Raw genomic sequence first — 21,050 nt, 5'->3', positions numbered from 1 at the left:
ATGCATTTATTTATAATCATAATGTAAATATAATTATATTATATATTATATTTATGTTATACTATATATTAATATTTACTATAATATAATATATGCTATTAATATATATTAATACATACTATGATGTAATCTATATTATACAAATTTAATTAATATAGTATAATATAAATACAATTAATATAATATAAATATGTATATTATATTATAAATATATTTATATAACATATTAATGTATAAATATATTTATATAACATATTAATGTAAAATATAATGTACAACTTATATGTTATATTATAATTGTGTACTATATATTAACATGTATTATAATATATATACTAATAATATATTAATATATATTAATAATATATAATATATTATAATATAAATATAATTGATATATTAACATAATATAAATACAGTGTAAATGTTTCTTTATTTGGCTGCACCACATCTCAACCGCAACACCCAGAATCTTTAGTTACGGCACGTGGGACCTCTTAGCTGTAGCACGTGGGATCCATCTCCGCAACCCAGGATCGAACCCACCTGCCTCCCTACCTGTCCACTGGGACCACAGAGCCCCGGCCACAGGACCCCGCCCCCCTCCCCAGGGAAGTCCCGAGAATTCTTAATTTTTATCCAGTGCACCTAAGTCCTTTGTTCTTGTGATACTAAGTATGTGAATTAAGCATTACAGGGAGATGAGGTTTATGAATCGAAGGTTTATTTCCAAGAAATTCAGGTGGAATACGGCTCCCCTTTAATCGTCCCTGCATGATGGCCGTTCTAATGAATGGGATTCCCATGGCTTTGCTGCTGTTTCTGTTTGAAAGAGGGTAGTGAGTAAGATTGGATATTGAAGTGGATAGCATCGGTTAGGAGGAGGGCATGGCAACCCACTAGAGTATTCTTGCCTGGAGAATCCCCATGGACAGAGGAGCCTTGGCGGGATACGGTCCATGGTGGGGTCGCAAAGAGTCAGACTCAAATGAGCAGCTGATCATGCAGCACAGCATCGGTTATGGGTTGTGGGACAGACGTTCTAACTATAGTTTAGACGCTATATGTCTGCTGGCATCTGACGTGTATACTCTTAGCTTGTTAACATAAACTCAGAGAGTTGCGGGGGTGAACCCCCCAACCCAAGTCATGATGAGGTTTGGGGAGCTTATGGGGGAAAGAATCATGGAAAAGGGTGGTTGAGCACAGAAACCGCCTGGCAGGGAAGACCCAGTACGGATCCCAGAGATGGAGCTATCATTTCTTGGGTTCTGCCATCCCAGCTAGCGAGGGCTCCTGTTTACTCCCTGTGCCCTTCAGCAAAAGCTCTGAGGTTTAAGCCTCACTTTTGGTGCCCTGCAGAAGAACGATACCTTTGCCTTCGTGTGTGCATTAAACACAGCTGTCCACGGAAAGCACTTAGCACAATGTCGGGCCCTTCAGCAGCCACTCGGGCAGTGCAATGCGTTTCGTCAGCATTTTGCAGCAGAAGAGATGCCGGGGTTGCACATCCTCCTGTCTGTCTTCTCTCAGATGCCACGTTTCATATCCCAGGTCACTGCTCTCCCATGTCCCAGCTGATTTAAGTTCTTTTTTCTCTTTTATTGCTTCCCGGGTGGCTCAGCTGCTAAAGAATCCACCTGCAATGCGGGCGACCTGTGTTCAAGCCCTGGGTTGGGAAGATGCCCCCTGGAGAAGAGAAAAAGGCTACCCACTGCAGTATTCTGACCCGGAGATTTCCATGGACCGTGCAGTCCATGGGGTCGCAAAGAGTAGGACACGACTGAGTGACTTTCACCCTCACCCTTGTTCAGTCGCGTGGTAAGGGTGGTAGTTTGCAGTTTCACGATGTCCTTGGCTCAGCTCTGTCCTCTTCCCTCTGTCTTTATCTTGCCTTCTCAAGAAGTTGTTAAGACTTTTTCATTGCAGATAAGAGAGGTTGAATAATCTGTTTCTGTGTATCCCATCTCGTACCTTTTACAACCGTTGTTTGCTGTTTTCTCTTCTGCATGAAAACAGCCATGAAAAAAAAAATCGCTTTCAGTGTGATTCATCACCACCATTTGTAACTGATTTCTAAACAGGGTTTTTTTTGTTTTTTTTTAATGGTTCTTGGATCATTGCAATTCAATCTACATAAGTACTCTCTACTTGAAGGGGAAAATCAATGAGTGAGTCTGGGGTGAGAGTGGAAGGGCATCTTTGGGAGCTGCTTCTGAGTGTCTGGAGCTTTCACAGATCCTGGTGTTTACATACCACTGGAAACTTAGGATGTGAAAGCGGTGAAGAGTCGCACTGCGGTTCTCCTGTGTTCCGTATGGTAGAGAACTCTGGCCGATTTTCACGCCTGATAACGGTGACTGAACAGGAGACGTGATGGCCAGTGAAGGCTCAGCCACCACCCTCCCGAGAACAAGATGTTCTTCCTGTCCACATGCCTCCCTGGGTCCTGCTTAGCTACCGGAAACCCAGCCTGCTCTGGGGAGCCCGTGGGTGTCTCCTGGGGGTGGACAGCTTAGCCTGGCTCCCTGCCCACCCTACAGCCCAGTGTGTGGAGGCCCCCCATCAAACCCCACGTCTGCTCACTCAGATCCTGCCTGCCTGTCCAGGGTCTGGGGTGCTGGAGGGCTGACGAGTGACAATGCTCACCTGTTTGGAGTGTCATCCAGGTTGGAGAACCCCCGGGGAAGGTCATTTAGAATCTGGGGGCCTCCTCCAGCCCCCAGTGTCCGCCACTTGCAGGCACTGCCCAAATCTAGCGTGGGGAGGTAATGCGGACTGGTGGAGGGGTGGGGTTGATCTGAGGGTGTGGCTTTGCTCTTCCCCCAGCTAGAGGGCTCCCTGACCTTCTCCCCTCACCCTCCCCAGGGCCCTTTGGCTGGAATACCTGCCAGCATTCACTCCCCAGCCCACACCCAGCTCGGCCCCACCCCTCCCCAACCCAGCACCCCCCACCCTTTCCTAAGCCCACCATCGACCCTAAGCCAGCCCTCACCTCCCCGCCCCACCCCACCATCACCTCCCCTCTCTCCCTGACTTAACACACCCCCACCTGATACTCCCCGAGCTCCCCGCCACGGACTAAACCACCCACCTGAGACCCCAGAGAACTGCCAACAGGAATTGCTTAGGAAAAGTGAAGTCACTCAGTTGTGTCCGACTCTCTGCGACCCCATGGACTGTAGCCCGCCAGGCTCCTCCGTCCATGGGATTCTCCAGGCCAGAATACTGGGGTGGGTTGCCCCTCCCTTCTCCAGGGGATCTTCCCAACCCAGGGATCAAACCTGGGTCTCCTGAATTGTAGACAGATGCTTTACCGTCTGAGCCACCAGGGAAGATTTTCTTGGGAAGGAGCAGCATTTATAGAGCAGGGTGAACTTGTTTGAGATTCCTGAGAAAGCACCTCCAAGAATTTTTTATATCCGTGCATATGTTACTGTAATAACCTCCCCGCTTTTATGTATCTGTGTTCTAAAAGGGGGCTTCTCTGGTAGCTCAGCTGGTAAAGAATCCTCCTGCAATGTGTGGGGGAGACCTGGGTTCGATCCCTGGGTTGGAAAGATTCCCCTGGAGAAGGAAAAGGCTTCCCACTCCAGTATTCTGGCCTGGAGAATCCTGTGGACGGAGGAGCCTCTTGGGCTACAGTCCATGGAATTACAGAGTCAGACACAACTGAGCGACTGAACCTGCATTTCTGCGGTGCCTTGCCTAGAGAGGGGAGAATTATTTCGGAGCTTAACTTCTCAAGAAGCCACAGGAAATACATTTTTAGCCTTGAGGGATCCTTGTATTGTCCTTGGAGATTGGAGACCTGTTCAAACAAAACTTTTTTTTTTTAAGAGCCGTGGGTTAGAATCACCATGTTGTACCTCGGTGGGTTTATTTTGTTTTCTTGTCTCCAATTTATTAGCATATACCTGTATTCTTGCGGGCTTCCCCAACTCTGCCTACGGCACAGCTTGCATTTCCTCTGTCCGAGGCACACTGCTTTAAGAGCATCTTGAAATTTCAGAACTTGCATTTCTTTGTCACCTTGGTGTCAGCTAACCAAGTGGAGATGTCATACTATCAGAGGTTTCCAGAGCAGTGTGTGTGTGTGTACTCAGTCACTTCAGTCGTGTCCGACTCTCTGCAACCCCATGGACTGCAGTGCACCAGGCTCCTCTCTGTCCAGGGGATTCTCCAGGCAAGAACGCTGGAGTGGGTTGCCGTTTCCTCCTCCAGGGGATCGTCCCAGCCCAGGGATCGAACCCATGTCTCTTCTGATTCCTGCACTGGCAGGCAGCTTCTTGACCACGGAGCCACCTGGGAAGCCCCGCTCCAGAGCAGAGTTTCGGTTGAACCAAGTATAAGTTCCATGATATTAAGATGTAGACACATCCAAACAGACTGGGACAGACCTGGCCAGGTGCCTGCCCTGCCTTTGCAAAAGCCTCTCACCTCCGTGGTGTTTTCCTTTCTCACCTGTGTGTTTGCACAGCTGTGCTTTTCTTCTAGTGAGGTTATAGAAATTAGACTTTGCAGGGAGTGGAGCTTTGGCATCCTGGTGAATGGGGAGGGGACTTCAGAATGTCCAGGTGAGGGGGGCAAACCCATGTCCTGAGCCTGTGCGTGGTCTGGCCCCTCTGCCTTGTAATATACACGGTGGTTCTTAGACCCCCGTCTGACACTCAGACTCGCTCAGGGGGCTCGCTCAGCGGGAAGGAATCCGCCTGGCCCATGCAGGAGACTCAGATTTAATCTCTGAGTCAGGAAGATCCCCTGGAGAAGGAAATGGCAACCCACTCCAGTACTCTTGCATGGAGAATCCCACGGACAGAGGAGTCTGGAGGGCTAGAGTCCATGGGGTCGCAGAGTCAGACACGACTGAGCACCCAAGGCCACGGTCAGCTGGATAATGGTCCAACACATGAGAATCCTGAAGGTTTTGTTGCCAATAATAAGACTAGATGAGCGTATCACGTTCTATTTCCCTTTGCTGGCAGCAAAGGGGCTTAACAGCTTTGTTGATAAGAGGGTGCTCAATATTCCGTGTTTGAAATGTAAATACCTTTTTGCCCAAATGTTAACCTGGCTTCAGGGTTTCGATGTAGAGCGTTCATATAATAAATAATTCCTTTGATTGAATTGCTGGCTGCATGGCTCCTAGGTGCCGCCACCTTTCAGACGCCCTCCTTGCCCACGTCTTGCTGGCTTTTAGGGAGAGGTCGGCAAACGTGAAAAGGAATCCGGAACCGTGGTTTGAATCCCTGGGACATTGGAAGAGTTGAACGCTAGCAGGGGAACCAAGCAGAGCTTATAAATTGAGGTGCTGTTTTCTTTTTCGTGTGTCTGCACCCCGGGTGGGTTTGGTCACCAGCCTGAGTTGAACACAGTGTGGGTTTGGTCACCAGCCTGAGTTGAACACAGTGCCAGATTCAGCTAACATCTGGTAACAGTATCCCTCCAGTCCGCTACACATGGAGCAGTTTGCCATGAAATCAGCAAACTGTTGGGAACAGAACTTCCTGAAGGTTTAGGCAATTCTGTTTCAATGTCATCATTTACATACAGTCCGTTCTCCCAGACTTCAGGAGGGCTGAACATCAAGTACACAGGAAGCCAGTCGACTATCCGTGGGTTATTTGTTTATTTTTGCAGTCTGCACTTGGAGACCTCTCAGGTTCACCTGCACTCTGCACAGTTGATTTTGTAAATAAAATCACAGGGAGACTGTTTAGGGAGGGAGCAGACGGCCGCACTCACGACTGGGAGGACGTTGGAGGCGGACGCGTGGCTTCATTAGTGAAGAGTGGATGTGAAGTGTTTCGCAAGTACTTTGAAGATGCTGAGCCAGGATAGTTAGATGTGGCGCTCGTCAAGCTGCTTACGGCTCCTAGGGAAGATGAGAAGTGCTTATTATTATTTCTCATGCCAGCCAGCCCTCTAAAGTCTTGAGGGTCTGTCGTAAGCACGGGTCAGCAAAGTCGGCCTTCACCAGGGCAGTTTTGCCTCCAATCAGGGCCATCAGGCAGGGTCTGGAGATACTCGGGGGTTATTAACAACTCGGGTAAGAGTGCTCCGGGTTTTTCTCGTGGTTGGAGGCGGGTGGGCAGGCCAGCGCCCCCCGCCACGAGGAGTCAACATCATCCCCCAGCATCCGTGTCTACCCGGGACAGCCCACAACATCTGCGGACAGGGTCCCATCTCCTGGGTGGGCATCACCGCCCTTGTTGGGACCTCCCACGCTGCCATCTCTGAGGTTCTGAAGCCATGCATTAAATGCCCTTCCCTCTCCGTGTGGTCTCTTCTGTTCAGGGGGAGTTAAGTGGCGCCCTGGATCTGGCTCAGTATCTTGTAGGGGCAGAAGGGGAACCCGAGGTCCTCACTCCCCACTCTCTAGAGTGCCGCCCACCGACACGGCCCCCCTCTTCCGTTGTAGTCTCTGGAAACACACATGTCAGCATCTCGCGTCACCCTCTCTGGGATGCATGAGTTTCATCTTGTTTTAGATTTCGCTTTAAATCCATTCAACCAGGCTTCTTCCCTGGTGGCTCTGACGGTAAAGAATCTGCCTGTACTGGCCTCACCTCCATGTCCACTGCTGCCTTCAGTTCCCGGCAGCTGCCTGCAGGGAGGCCAACAGGTGGGGCTGGGCACGAGCCACGTGAGCGCAACCTTGGATCTGACAGCCCAGGGAAAAAAAAAAAAAAAAAGGAAAAAAAAAAAAAAAGAATCTGCCTGCCAATGCAGGAGACCCTGGGCTCGATCCCCCGGGTCGGGACAGTCCCCTGGAGGAGGGAATGGAAACCCACTGCAGTACTCTTGCCTGGAGATTTCCACAGACAGAGGAGCCTGATGGGCTGCTGTCCATGGGGTCGCAAAGAGCCGGACAGGACTGAGTAGCTAACGCTTTCGCTTTTCCCTTTCAATTTGTTCATGGAGGCTGGTGAGTGTGTGTGGGGGTCTTTGCTGGACACGTGCGAGAGGATGGGAGGTCATCACAGGGCTTTCAGCCGTGAAGCCGAGAATGGACGACGTTTGTCGCCAGGGTATACACAGGAGTCCTTAATGTGCCCAGGATCATCCTGTAGCGGTCTTTTTTGTCACATAAAGGCAGACAATTCACTTGACTGACTCAATGAAAGGGTGCAGGGCAGTTGGGCTTCCTAGGTGGCTCAGTGGTAGAGAATCCACGAGCCGATGCTCCAGGAGACCTGGGTTCGATCCCCTGGGTGGGGAAGATGCCCTGGAGGAGGGCGTGGCAACCCACTCCAGTATTCTCGCCTGGAGAATCCCAGGACAGAGAAGCCTGACGGGCTACAGTCCATGGGGTCGCAGAGAGCTGGACACGACTGAGCGGCTAAACATCAACAACACAGAGGCGCAGGAGGTGGTGTCCAGCCCGAGCGGGAAGAGCCGTGTCCTGGTGGAGGGGGCTTGCAGTGTTGCCCAGCCTTCTTGGGGAACCCCAAGGAGTAAGCTGGTGGGGGATCCTGGACGCCCACATCACGGCTTAACTTAACATCCATCACACCTGGAGCCTCTCGTTATGCATAATCAGGTGGCGGCTTTATATAATTGACACTGACGCTCAAACATTCATGAAGAAAAACCTCATAAATGAGACTAATCATTAAGGGAGAGACTTAAGTCCTTGGTGGATACAAGGATCCAGGGTAAAGCAAATTAGAAATAATAGATTCAACGCTGATAGAAACGGAGATGGGTGTTTAAAATCTTCAGGCTTGAAGCTGAGCCAAAGAATTGATGCTTTTGAACTGTGGTGTTGGAGAAGATTCTTGAGAGTCCCTTGGACTGCAAGGAGATCCAACCAGTCCATCCTAAAGGAGATCAACCCTGAATATTGATTGGAAGGACTGATGCTGAAGCTGAAACTCCAATACTTTGGCTACCTGATGCGAAGAACTGACTTATTGGAAAAGATCCTGATGCTGGGAAAGACTGAAGGCAGAAGGAGAACGACAGAGGATGGGATGGTTGGATGGTGTCACAGACTTTATGGACGTGAGTTTGAGCAAACTTCAGGAGATCATGAAGGACAGGGAAGCCTGGTGTGCTGCAGTCCGTGGGGTCACAAAGAGTCAGACATGACTGAGCGACTGAACAGCAAGGAAGACTTGGAGCATATCTGCTGCTTTACTTTAGAATGTGAGCTTTGTTGTCACGCCAGAGGACTCAACTGCCCCAACAGTGGACCCTATAGAATTCTTCGCCTTTTCATTTATTTCATGAAATTCTGGGGGCATTTTTCCTCCCAGAGATATTAATTGGGAACAACAGTGAATGCCCACTCTGTCACGGTTTTCTAACCCACACACATACTCAGCCACCCACTGGTCAGAATATATTCTAAATGCCGAAAGTCACTGGGCGTGATAGACACTGATAGAATGCTGTTTTTTTAAAAAAGAAAGAAATGCATGATATGCCCAAAATTTATGGGAAATGTTTAGGTCAAGCAGCCCTCGAGTCCAGAGTGTGTGTCCTTTGGAAGTTGCACCGTGGGACGGCCCTTGGCCTGGTCCAGCCCCCGCTGCTGAATGCTCAGATGTTTTATTGAAGCAAAAACCTGAGCAAGGAATTCTGAGCCCACCCTGGTCTTGTCTTTAGTCAGTGTTCTCCTTCAGGGGGCTCTAGTGATGACGAACCTGACTTGAGACTTGGGTTTGATCCCTGGGTCGGGAAGATCCCCTGGAGAAGGGAATGGCAACCCACTCCAGTATTCTTGCCCGGAGAATCCCATGGACAGAGGAGCCTGGCGGGCTACAGTCCATGGGGTTGCAAAGAATCCGACACAACTGAAGTGACTTCACACACACACACACACATATCTTGATCTCAGAGTCAACTACATCACATATTAGAACTCAAGGAGAAAGGGGGTTTCCTTGTTGCTGTTATCTCGATCTTTATCGTGTTATCTGAATGTGGCAGTAACACCGATCCATGGTGAATGGCCAAGCTTAGAATCTTGCGTAAATAAGTTGCCGCGGGATATGAGCGGATTCTGGATGGGAGGCATAATAAACATCTGTGTCCTGAGATGGGTGATATCCGAGCGCTCACAGACGTTAAGAGGTGGGAGAGAAGCAGAGACGCTGACAAGTACCCAGGGTCCTGTTGGGCCAGGGCTGGCCGTGAGCTTCCAAGAGATCTGTGGGTTCTGCCAGGCAGGCTGCCCCTGGGAAACTCTTCCCTGCACTTGGACGTGAGACCCACACCCAGCTGGGGCTCCCTGGTGGAGACAGAAAAGAGGCAAAGTTCTCCTGGGTTCCCAGGAAAGCCGTAGCGGTGAGGAGAAATGTACATGTGTTTCTCCAGCCAGGCTCCGGTTGTTGGGAGCCGACTCGGTCTTGGTGAGGATGAGGAATTAGATGGTAGAGCCCAGGTTTTTGTGAGTTTTTTTTTTGTTTGTTTGTTTTTTTGCAGCACCTTGACGCACAGTACAGGATGGGCCCGTGCCACTTTGCAAGTTTTCAAGTAGCTACAGGCGCCGTGGTTCCTTTAATGAAAGATCACGAACGTGGTGTGTGGGTGGGAGAAGGGTTTGGGGGAGGGTGGACACATGGATGGTGGAGCTGAGTCCCTTCGATGTCCTCCTGAAACTCACAGCATTGCTAACTGGCTATTCCCCAATACAAAGTAAAAAGTTAGAAAAAAAAATAGAATGTAGCAAAGTTTGAACAAAGTTGGCATTTAAAAAAAATTTTTTTTAGCTATTTTACTTAAACGCCCTGAACCTAAAAGTATCTAGCATAAGAACTTCCTTGGTGGTCCAGTGGTTAAGACTTTGCCTTCCAGTGCAGGGGGTACAGGTTCTTTTCCTGGTCGTGGAGCTGGGATCCTACATGACTCATGGCCGAAGGACCAAAATAAACAACAGAAGCAATATTGTAACAAAATCAATAGACTTTAAGCATTTTTTTTTAAGTGTCTAGCATATAGTAGATGCCTGCCGTGTGTGTGTGTGTGTTCAGTTGCTCAGTCATGTACGACTCTTTGAGACCCCATGGACTATAGCCTGCCAGGCTCCTCTATCCATGGGATTCTCCAGGCAAGAAACTTGGAGTGCATTGCCATTTCCTCCTCCAGGGGATCTTCCCGACCCAGGGATCGAACCCACATCTCCTGCACTGGCAGGCTGATTCTTTCCCCCTGGGAAGCCTCGGAAGCCCTATAGGTGCATGCCAAATATTTGGTCAATAAATGAATGGATTAGTAAATGGCTTTAAATGCTATCTCTATTTTTTTTTTAAAAGATCATGAACATTGGGCTTCTCTAGAGTATTCCTGACACTTCCCGTTTGGGGAGATCTTTATAAAATGGGAAGGTGCTCTGCCTTCGGAAGGTCAGTCATTTCTGAACCCCACAAAAGCCTGGGAGAGACTGGGAGACCCAGTGAGAACACCTGTCCGGTCTGCGGTTGTCCGCTATCATACGGATGTAGTCAACCTGCATCCTTGATGGGAAATCACTCTTTGGCACTGCTGTGTGTCTCGACTGGATCGATAAAGCTCCCTAGGTCTTTATTTGCTCTTAACTGCCTGTGATGGAAACCCAGCAGATCCTCACAGCTTGGAGAAAACCCTAGAGAGCAACATTCCTTCATAAGAGAGAAGACTCCTGACCCCTCCACTTAGGTAATATTGCTAAGCATCGCTGACCCCCGTTGGAAATGCTTGTTGGCAGGAGCTTGAGTCATAAAAGCTTACCTGTGTTCTCCTGCGATCTGCACAAAGCCATGCTTCATCATATAGTGTTTTCATAATATTATATCTGAATTTAATTCAGGGCAGCCAACCCTTGCTGAGTGGTTTTGTGTGAATCGAGCATTATGCTGGATACGGGAGGTACAGCGATAAATAAAACTTCTTTTTTTTATCATCAGATTGGACTGGGACATGGCCAGACCCTTCAGTCACAGGGGAGCAGAGCAACGAGTCTTCTTTCTTGGTAGAGGGAAGAAAGACCAGTCAGGATGTGTGGACTGAGCTACAGGCACTTAGGGGACCACTCCGCAGTTGGTTGAATGGAGAATGAAGTAATAAGTCTGTGTTCTAGGGCATTAACCTTTTTTTTTTTTTTTTTTTTGCGAAGAGATAGTTAATGACCAACGGTGGTATTCTGTGCCATGTGTCATCTTGCAGAACCGTCTGTAACATCTCATGGCGCTGTGGAAGCTCAGTGCGGGGAGCGCAAGCAGTCAGTGATCATTAAGGACACAATTGTCTTCAAGTTCCTCTCCTTCCCTTGAAGACTGGGAGTGTTGGATTTCAGCTTTCCTCGCCACCAATTTTCATCAAGAGGCTCTTTAGTTCTTCTTCACTTTCTGCCACAAGGGTGGTGTCATCTGCATATCTGAGGTTATTGATAGTTGTCCCGGCAATCTCGATTCCAGCTTGTGCATCTTCCAGCCCAGCGTTTCTCATGATGTCCTCTGCATATAAGTTAAATAAGCAGGGCGACAATATACAGCCTTGACGTACTCCTTTTCCTATTTCGAACCAGTCTGTTGCTCCACGTCCAGTTCTAACTGTTGCTTCCTGACCTGCATACAGGTTTCTCAAGAGGCAGGTCAGGTGGTCTGGTATTCCCATCTCTTTCAGAATTTTTCACAGTTTATTGTGATCCACACAGTCAAAGGCCTTGGCATAGTCCATAAAGCAGAAATAGATGTTTTTCTGGAACTCTCTTGCTTTTTCAGTAATCCCAACGGATGTTGGCAATTTGATCTCTGGTTTCTCTGCCTTTTCTAAAGGCATGTTTCTTTGCAACCCCATGGTCTATATACTCCATGGAATTCTCCAGGCCAGATTGCTGGAGTCAGTAGCCTTTCCCTTCTCCAGGAGATCTTCCCAACCCAGGAATTGAAGCAGGGTCTCCTGCCTTGCAGGCAGATTCTTTACTGAGCTATCAGGGAAGCCCCCTCTTATAAGATAGACGCTATTTACTAAATGGTGATAGACTGTGTCTTTTTGCTTTTACAAACATCAGGAAAGCCTCAAGCTGGTGTCCTTTGTTCTTTCTAATAATTGGTCTTGGTTGACTGCTCATGGAATAACAGAATCCACGAGTTCAAAAGGTAGATTTTTTTTAATTGGATTATAATTGATTTGCAATGTTGTGTTAGTTTCAGGTGTAAAGCAAAGTGAGTCAGTTATACATACACATATATCCACTCTTTTTCAGATTCTTTTCCCATGTAAGCCATTGCAGAGTATTGGGTAGAGTTCTCTGTGCTATACAGTAGGTCCTTGTTAGTTACCTATTTAATATCTAGTGGTGGAGAAGGCAATGGCACCCCACTCCAGTACTCTTGCCTGGAAAATCCCATGGACGCAGGAGCCTGGTGGGCTGCAGTCCAGGGGGTTGCGAAGAGTCGGACACGACTGTGCGACTTCCCTTTCACTTTTCCCTTTCATGCATTGGAGAAGGAAGTGGCAACCCACTCCAGTGTTCTTGCCTGGAGAATCCCAGGGACGGGGGAGCCTGGTAGGCTGCCGTCTATGGGGTTGCACAGAGTTGGACACGACTGAAGCGACTTAGCAGCAGCAGCAGTGTGTATGTTAATTTCAGTCTCCCAGTTTTTCTCCCCACCCCAGCTCCTGGTAACCATAAGTTCGTTTTGTACATCTGTGACTCTTTTATTTTGTAAATACATTCATTTGTACCGGTTTTTTTTTATTTTTAAAGCTTCTGCATATAAATGATATCATATGATATTTGTCTTTCTTTGTCTGAGACACTTCACTCAGTACGACCTTCTTTGGGTCCATAGTGTTGTAAATGGCTTTATTTTGTTCTTTTTTATGGCTGACTAAGCAGACTTAGCCCCTAATCACATGTGGAACTTAATCTGCATGAAGTCGGCATTCTTGTCAGTCCTATTTAAACGAGAAGTGTGATGCGTTGCCTGATAACACTGGAGAACTCCTGGAGTACATGAAGATCCCTTGACTTTGCAGACATCCTAAAACGTGAGTGGTAAAGGTGGGTGACTAAGCATACCCACTGATATGAGCTAGTTTCTTCTGCCCCCCTCAAGAAGCCCGCCTTTCTGCTTTCAGAGAAGCCATGTCAGAATTTTTAATTAATTCTTCAAAAGGGCTCATTACCGGGAGGAATAGAGAGATTCTCATTATGGTGATGGTGTCTCATCCATGCTGAGATTTAATGTATGGACCCTGGGGGCCTGGCTGAACTGGAGTTCGGGGGCCTCTCCTGTTGGTCTCAAACCCACACGCCACCTTGGTTTTTAGAATAATTATCTTGATGTTAAACACAGTAGAAATTATGAAAGATTTTTAAATGCATGCGTGGACACGCATGTAGATACCAGTCATGTAAACAAACTATGCTTTTGATCTGTGCATTTGTGGGCAGCATTTTTCAGCCCTGAAAATGTCAACGCGGTGATGTGGAATCTTGTACCTCGTCCCACTCTATCCCCACCTGAACCCCAGTTTCCTCCCAGGATGTTGAGGGGACACGGTGGAGGCCTGGGTGATTGAGGTTGAATGTTGGGTGGCCACCTGGGTGAAGGTCTGAAGTTCCAAACTAGCACCAAAGCCGACCAGAGGGACCTTTTCCTTACGTGCAGATTCCCTGACAGTCTGTGAGGAAATTCCTTTTATTTGATTTTATTTTTTTCTCTTTTAATGAAATGAATGTCTTCTCTTATGAAAAGTGCTGTTACATTATATTCGGAAATAGCATTTTAATAAACACTTGTCTTGATTATAAAGCAGGTTAAAAGCTATGCTTCTTAGTGGTCATAGCAGGTTCCTAGGGCAGCCCTAACAAAATTCCACAAGCCACGTGACTTACAACACCAGGAGTCCATTCTCTCAAATTCCTGGAGGCCAGAAGTCTCAGATCGAGATGTCACCAGGCTGGCCCTCTGCTGAAGGCTCTGGGTGGGCTCCTTTCTTGCCCATCTCCTAGCTTCTGTGGTTTCCAGCAACCCTGGATGTTCCCTAGACTTACAGATACGTCATCCTAGTCTTTGCCTTGTCTGTGTATCTATGTTAACATGGCCATTTTCCTACATGGAGACCATCATAGTGGGTTGAGAGCCCGCCCTGCTCCAGTGTGACCTCATTTGATGAATTCTGTATGTGTGATTGGATGTATTTTTTTTTTATTTTTTATTGACATATGATTGACCTACAGTGAGCCCTGAAAAGAGTGAAAATATTAGCCGTTCAGTCGTGTTTGACCCTGCGACTTCATGGACTGTAGCCCGCCAGGCTCCTCTGTCCATGGGATTCTCCAGGCAAGAACACTGGAGTGGGTTACCTGTCCTTCTCCAGTGGATCTTCCCAACCCAGGGATTGAACCCAGGTTGATTCTTTTACCACCTGAGCCACCAGGAAAGCGCAAATTGACCCTCAGCACTATGTTGATTCTGGGTGCATGACTGATGACTCGATCTTTGTATACGTTACAGAATGATCCCCACGACAAGTCTAGTTACCATCTGTCGCCATACAAGCGTATGACACTATTATTGACTGTATTCCCCAGGCTCTCTGTTTTATCCCCTTGGCTCATTTTGTAGCTGGAAGTTTCTCCCTCTTGCTGCTGCTGCTAAGTCACTTCAGTCGTGTCCGACTCTGTGCGACCCCATAAACGGCAGCCCACCAGGCTCCCCTGTCCCTGGGATTCTCAAGGCAGGAACACTGGAGTGGGTTGCCATTTCCTTCTCCAATGCATGAAAGTGAAAAGTGAAAGTGAAGTCGTGTCTGACTCTTAGCGACCCCACAGACTGCAGCCCACCAGGCTCCTGTGTCCATGGGATTTTCCAGGCAAGAGTACTGGAGTGGGGTGCCATTGCCTTCTCCCTTTTAGGCTCCCTTATATATTTCACTCACCTTTACCTCCTGCCTCCTGCCTACTACCTCTTTCTCTGAGTCTGTTTCTGTTTTGTTGTGTTTCTTCATTTGTTTCAATTTTTAGATTCTATGTCTAAGTGCAATCATGCAGTATTTCTCTTTGATTTGTTGAGTTTCATGTAATACCCTCACTGACTCAATGGACACGAGTTTGGGGTAAACTCCAGGAGTTGGTGATGGCCAGGGAAGCCTGGCGTGCTGCAGTCCATGGGGTCACAGAGAGTCGGACACGACTGAGTGACTGAACTGAATAGCCTGTGGGTCCATCCCTGTGGTCACAGATGGCAAGGTTTCGTTCTGTTTTTATGGCTGAGCCATTTTCCTCTGTGTGTGTGTGTGTGTGTGTGTGTGTGACGTCTTCTTTATTCGTTCATCTCTCGATGGACGCTGAGGTTGCTTCCAGATCGTGGCTATTCTAAATAATTCTGCAGTGAACATAGGGGCATGTATATCTCTTCAACTTCGTGCTTTCGTCTTCTTCAGGAAAATGCCTAGAAGTGGCGTCGGCTAGGTCGTGCGGTCGTTCTGTTTGTAATGTTCTGGGGAAGCCCCGTTCTATTTTCCGCAGTAGCTGCACCAGTCGACATTCTTACCGTCACTGCATCGTACGGGTTCCCTTTTCTTTCCATCCTTGGAGACACTTGTTATTTGTTGTCTGTCTGGCTGAGCCCACGCTCAACAATCTGACAGGTGTCAGGTGGGTATCTCATTGTTTTTTCAGTTGTCGTTTCATCTTGATGAATTCTATCTGTGACCAACCTATTTCCAAATGAGGTTGCACTCTAAGGTGTCCAGGGTATTGGGACCACAAGATATCATTTTTAGAGGGGGGCCCAGTTCAACCCATAGTAGTGGCGATCTCCCTTTACCCTTGGCCATTTACAGGGCGGGTGAAGAAGTCCAAACTGGTATAAATTGTTTGTCTTTAATCAAATGAACGAGCCGGCAGAACAGAGCTGCAGGTGTGGCCACCTGCCACCCACCAGGCCTGCTGTTTTGGGGCCTGGGTGACCATCATACCCACAAGCCCCAGGGGACTGTGCCTTTCCTGACATTTCTGGGAGGTCTGGGAGCTCTCGTGGCCTGTCCGTCAGGAGGGGGTTTTTTCCTGAGCCACAGTTCATGGAGGTGTGGGTGGCTTTGCTGGTTTGTGGAGCCTGTTCTCGGTCACAGGCGAGTAGGAGGTGGTGGGCTTTGCCTTGAGACCGGCCCGGGGGGCTGCTGCTTATGAGGATGGCGTTCAGGGGGTAAAGTGGACAAAGTGGAGACTGTGAGCCCACTTAACCTGATCCCTGGAATATTCCATCATGCAACCATGTTATGTTGACCGTGTGAAGCCCCCAGCTGCCAGGGGAGGCTCTAGAATCCACGATCTGTAGTGCAGCCCCCTTCCATTTCCCAGCAGAGATGATCGAGGGTAGAACCAGTTGTGCCTGTGAGTGGTTTTGATGCCTGGAATCCCCAGGCCCTTCCATGGAGTTTCTTGTCCAGGTTCTTGTGAAAGAAATTGCACCGTGGAAGACTCGTTGGTGCCAAAGTGAAAGGGACTCAGTTGTGTCCGACCCTTTGCAGCCCCATGGAGGCTATACAGTCTCCAGGAATTCTCCAGGCCAGAACACCGGACTGGGTAGCTGTTTCCGTCTCCAGGGGACCTTCCCAACCCAGGGGTTGAACCCAGATCTTCAGCATTGCAGGCGGATTCTTTCCCAGCTGAGCCACCAGGGGAGCCCAAGACTGTTGGAATGGGTCTGGCACATATTTCAAGGCTTCCTGGCGCTTTTCAGGGAAACGTGTTAAACAGACATGTCAGAAACACTCCGAACTTGAAAGTCTCAGAGCGCAGTAGGTGAAACCTTGACCTTGGGTTCGCCTCTCTTGGCGATGGTGGCTTCATGTGGTAAGCAGCAGGTCACCTGGGTGCCCCATCACCGTGTTCAGCCCTCGGGGAGGGCCCTTGGGGCCTTGGACGATCAGCTTCCAGGAGCAGTTTGGACAACGGGGAATACGATTTCCCATCATAATTACAACCCCTGAGCCTGATCCAGCTCCAAAATTAGGGCCCCAGTTAGAATATGTGCACATCCACTGTTTCTGAGCGCTGCTGTGAGAAAGTCTGCTATACAGAAACGGGAATTCTGCATATGAGAAAAATAATCCAGAATAGTTGAAAGCCATAAGTGGGGACTCTTTTCTTTCAGGTCAATTTACACTTTAATGACCTAGACAGCATATTAAAAAGCAGAGCCATTGATGTACCAACAGAGGTCTGTCTCGTCAAGGCTACGGTTTAACCAGTAGTCATGTATGGATGTGAGAGTCGGACTATAAAGAAAGCTGAGCACCGAAGAATGGATGCTTTTGAACTGTGGTGTTGGAGAAGAATCTTGAGAGTCCCTTGGACTGCAAAGAGATGCAACCAGTCCATCTTAAAGGAGTTCTGTCCTGAGCGTTCATTGGAAGGACTGATGTTGAAGCTGAAATGCCAGTACTTTGGCCACCTGATGTAAAGAACTGACTCATTGGAACAGACCCTGATGCTGGGAAGGATTGAGGGTGGGAGGAGAAGGGGACGACAGAGGATGAGATGGTTGGATGGCATCACTGGCTGAATGGACATGAGTTTGGGTAAACTCCAGGAGTTGGTGATGGACAGGGAAGCCTGGTGTGCTGCAGTCCATGGGGTCGCAAAGAGTCAGACACGACTGAGCCACTGGACTGAACTCTTTAACAATGATGGAACATACAGCACAGCATCTCAAGACCTTATGTGAAGAATTTGCTAAAATAAGGCAGACACGTTTAGGATTCATCTCATTCTGAATCAAGAACTTTACACTTGACTGGAAAGAACTTTTCTTCTAATCTAATGGAAAATGGTGGGTCATGGCTAAAGAACCCACAGGCCAATGCAAGAGACACGAGTTCCATCTCTGGGTCAGGAAGATCCCCCGGAGAAGGGAATGGCAACCCACTCCAGTATTCTTGCCTGGAGAGTCCCATGGACAGAGGAGCCTGGCAGGCTACAGTCCATGAGGTTTCAAAAGAGCTGGACACGACTGAGCGACTAAACAACAAACAACAACAATGGGAAAATGCCACTTTTGTACCATTCGGACATGGAAGTGCCTAGCTGAGGGGAGCAAGTGACTGCTGGGGATTTAGGGGTGAAAATGTCAGTGTGGTTTCTAAGCGTGTGTGGTTTACCTGGTAGACCCGGTTTTACTGAAAGAGAGCTATGTGATGGGGTCAAGATAGATGCATGTAGTTTTCTGGGTCTTACGTTTGCAGCTGTTTGTGTGTTTGCATGCTTGGTTGAAGGCAAACAAATGGAATTAGATACTAATTGGCTTGGAGGGGTTGGCGAGTTGTGGGGAGTGAATGAATGGGGTTAGTTTCTGTGCCAGTGTTCTCTGACGTCCACCAGTGTGTTCCCAGTTCCAGCCCCTGTGTTGTTTATCCACTGGGGTGTGAGAGATCACCCCAGCACTCCCAGCTGAACACTGCAGACACATCACCTCCTGTGGGTTCTGAGACTCAGGAATCCAAGCATGGATGAGCCGGAGTGTTCCCGCTCGAGGTCTCCCGTGAGTTGCAGTCAGCGCGTTGGCCCCAAGACCGCAGTCTCTTGAGCCTAGTGCCGGGCTGGAGGCTCAGCCCCAAGCCCGTTCACGAACATGGCAGTTGGCGGGAGGCTTCTGTCCCCTCCTGTCTCTGCAGGGCTGCCTGTGACCTGGCTACTCCAGAGTGCGTGATTGAGAGAGAGAGATAGCAGAGGAGGGGAAACAGAGTCCAGGAGAAAGAGAAAGAGAAGGACGGTGCTGGGAACTTCCATGGTGGAGCAGTGATTAAGAGTCTAATCTCCCAGTGCAAGGAGATCTGCCAGCCCTGGATGGGGAACTAAAGCTGTCATATGCCTCATGGCACAGCCAAAAATAAATAAATTAACAATAGAATAACTTTAAAAAAAAAATACATTAAAAAGAAAGTGCTGGAAGCCACATGCTTTCACAACCTGATCTAGAGGGGACGTGCTATTCCTTCTGCCATGTTCTGTTGGTCACACAGACCAATCCTGGTCAGTGTGGGTTGAGGTGGTTCCTGGGTGCAGATACCAGGGGGGTGGGGCTCCTTGGATTTCATCTCAGAGGCTGCCTGGGGCCTTCTCTGGCATCTAGTGGTTAGGACTCCATCCTTAAGCTGCACAGGTTCGAGCCCTGGTCGGGGAGCTGAGATTCCACATGCTACATGGTGGGGCCACATAAATGAGATAACAAATAACAAATAAAAATGCGTGTGAAGAGGCCGCATACCACAGCCTTTTATTTTCTGCACCTGTGAGTTTTGCCATCTTGGTTAGAGAATTACTCACTTGAGTACATAGTCAACTGTCAGAAAGTGGGGGGAGATTTCTGTAGCTGTGTCTGTGCCCTGACTTTTGGATACAATAGAATCTGCATGTAACGACTGTCACTTTACTGTGTGTGTGTGTGTGTGTGTGTGTGTGTGCGTGCTTAGTTGTGTCTAACTCTTCTTGACCCCATGGACTGTGTAGCCCACCAGGCTCCTCTGTCCATGAGATTCTCCAGGGCAAGAATACTGGAGCGGGTTGCTGTTTTCCTTCTCCAGGGGAATCTTCCCAATCCAGGGATCGAGCCCGAGTCTCTTGCATCTCCTGCACTGGTGGGCAGATTCTTTCCCACGAGCAGCATCTCAGAAGCCCGCCGCTTTACTACCTAGCTAAATAAAATATGATGCACCAGTTTTGTGCTCTCCACGATATTCTTGGACAGAAAATCAGTTTCCCTCCCGGGAAAGGAAACATCCATTGAGCCCTCCACTGGTGGATGTGGCCAGTCAGCTCTCCTCCCATTTCCTCCTTAAACTCAGGTAAATAAATCTTCAGTGACTGCCTGAGTTATTGCTGCCCCTGCATGTGTACCTTCTGCCCCAAGGCATTTAGGAAAGGTTGCCCTTGCCTTTTCTAAATAATGAATTGCCTTTTTTTTTTTTTTTTTTGTCTTCTAGGCAAAGTTAATGCAGAAGAAAAAATGAATGAGAATTTTTTTCCCCGCCCCCCGAGCTCTTTCTAACAGTTTCGAAGATGATAACATCTTTATTGCATTTCAGTGTCTGCGCTAACATCATTCATTCATTCCGCAGATAACCTCCGTGTGCCGGTGAGGCTGTAAAAGTACAGAGGTCGAGTGTAAGCTCAAATGACCTCTTCACAGTAATTTAAAGGCATGTCAGGAGAAGGCCACGGCAACCCACTCCAGTACTCTTGCCTGGAAAATCCCATGGACGGAGGAGCCTGGTAGGCGGTAGTCCATGAGGTCTCGAAGAGTTGGACACGACTGAGCGACTTCCGTTTCACTTTCATGCATTGGAGAAGGAAATGGCAACCCACTCCAGTGTTCTTGCCTGGAGAATCCCAGGGACGGTGGAGCCTGGTGGGCTGCCGTCTATGGGGTCACACAGAGTCGGACACGACTGAAGCGACTTAGCAGCAGCAGCAGAAGATAGAAGAAAGGGCTTCCCTGGTAGCTGAGACTGTAAAGAACCTGCGTGTCAGTGCAGAAGATCCAGGTTCCATCCCTGGGTCAGGAAGATTCCCCTTGGAGGAGGGCATGGCAACCCACTGCAGTATCCTTGCCTGGAGAATCCCAGGGACAGAGGAGCCCGGTGGGGGCTACATGGTCCACAGGGTGGGTCACAGAGAGTCAGACAGGACTGAGCACAGACAGAAGAAATGAACCCCTGTGGGTAGGGAACTGAATTTTGTGAATTCTCCACCCGCAGGTTGACTTAATGAACATTTCGGAGGATCCTCAGAGTCAGGATTCTCTTATCGTTTGCGTTTTCTAGAAAGGCAACTGCTGTGCAGAGAGAGGAGTGGGTTTCCGGGATAGGGAACCGGACCTGGCCCAAGGTGGACCCCAAAGGGTCTGATCCCCAGACCGGCTGCGTCAGCAACCTTCATGTACAGAAGAAGCCTTTGCATGTGGAAAGGCTGCACGGGGAGTCCTTGACTTGCCCTAAATGCCACTGGTCTGTTTGGCACAAGGTTGGAGATACTGCCACCTTCACAGCTAGTGGCCATCACGCCACTGTCCAGGGATTTGCCAGTATCCTTCCCCCCAACCCCAACTTTA

General features: G+C 48.6%; 1 protein-coding gene and 1 non-coding gene across 7 annotated transcripts in view; both read left to right on the top strand.

Annotated features, from left to right (window-relative positions):
* LOC129641155 (F-box-like/WD repeat-containing protein TBL1X) overlaps positions 1-21,050 on the top strand; it is a 245,089-nt gene that overhangs the window by 106,867 nt on the left and 117,172 nt on the right. The gene's annotated exons all lie outside the window — the stretch shown is intronic.
* LOC129641157 (small nucleolar RNA U89) lies at positions 6,449-6,670 on the top strand. The gene has a single exon (XR_008709111.1). It is a non-coding gene; the product is annotated as a small nucleolar RNA U89 (small nucleolar RNA).

This window comes from Bubalus kerabau, unplaced genomic scaffold, assembly GCF_029407905.1.
Source record: "Bubalus kerabau isolate K-KA32 ecotype Philippines breed swamp buffalo unplaced genomic scaffold, PCC_UOA_SB_1v2 scaffold_78, whole genome shotgun sequence".
Taxonomy (NCBI): Eukaryota; Metazoa; Chordata; class Mammalia; order Artiodactyla; family Bovidae; genus Bubalus; species Bubalus kerabau.
Note: the sequence above shows the minus strand (reverse complement) of the source record. Positions and strands in the feature narration are given on the sequence as shown.